Genomic DNA, 869 nt, shown 5'->3' with positions numbered 1-869 from the left:
AAATACCGTCATGTGCTGTGAAACCGGTATAATTTAAAAAAAAAAACGTGATATACATTTTTTGTCATATTCAGCACTAACACAAACAGTTGAACTTTTCAATTAAGATATAAAGAATGATCACTGACAGGGCAGGTTCGAAAGTTAGTGAATCTCTTGAAGCTCTCTCTCTCTCTTTATAAATTGCAACTGTAATTATTTTAAGAATGAACAAGCTGACAGTACTTTGAATGGGTTTTAATGGTTTCAATAGCTGGGGACAATGACTGGAAGCTTCATTTATACATTAATTTATACATGAAGTACCTTGTGCATGAACAGGTGCCGGCTTGGGCGAAGAACAAGATCTTCATACTGTTCCTCGTCTCTTTCTAGCTGAATACTAAAGTCCCTTTGAGAATGCCATAATTGGTTTGACTCCATGCTGAAACACACACACGCACACTTGTGAAAAAAGAGCGCGTGAAATACTATGATTCTTTCTGAAGCTGCAGAACAACATGGGTTACAGGGGAAAGCTGGATTTGATTTGATTCTCTACAAAGTACAACAAGATGCCCAAATGCTAAAGGGATAGAAGGTTTCATTATTTCCAATCTCACATGCTAGGAGAAGCATTGTGATTAAATAGCTTTTTATTTGATAGCGTCTGTTAAAATCACTTCTATTTAATTTCCAGTTTACAGAGAAGGTAGGCTTCCCTATTGAGCTGCTCCAGAATGTTAAGCCACTTATGCTGATTCATGCAAGACTGGCTTGGATGCTCCAAGGCCCTGCTCCAAAAGAAGATCATAAGCATATTGTGCTAACATTTTACAGATATAATTTGCTCATTCTCCAGCTTCAGTGAACTTTAGTGCACACCACTT

At 37.4% G+C, this 869-nt stretch overlaps 1 long non-coding RNA gene across 1 annotated transcript in view; it reads right to left on the bottom strand.

Moving 5' to 3' along the window:
- LOC107577872 (uncharacterized) overlaps positions 1–445 on the bottom strand; it is a 2,485-nt gene extending 2,040 nt beyond the window's left edge. Inside the window, exon 1 of the long non-coding RNA XR_001608263.1 lies at positions 307–445. This is a non-coding gene — a long non-coding RNA (uncharacterized lncRNA). The remainder of the gene's footprint in view (positions 1–306) is intronic.
- Between the last annotated feature and the right edge of the window lie 424 nt (positions 446–869).

Source organism: Sinocyclocheilus grahami, unplaced genomic scaffold, assembly GCF_001515645.1.
Source record: "Sinocyclocheilus grahami isolate Dianchi unplaced genomic scaffold, SAMN03320097.WGS_v1.1 scaffold7533.1, whole genome shotgun sequence".
In the NCBI taxonomy this organism is placed as follows: Eukaryota; Metazoa; Chordata; class Actinopteri; order Cypriniformes; family Cyprinidae; genus Sinocyclocheilus; species Sinocyclocheilus grahami.
The sequence above is the reverse complement of the archived record's forward strand: the minus strand, read 5'-3'. Positions and strand labels throughout refer to the sequence as shown.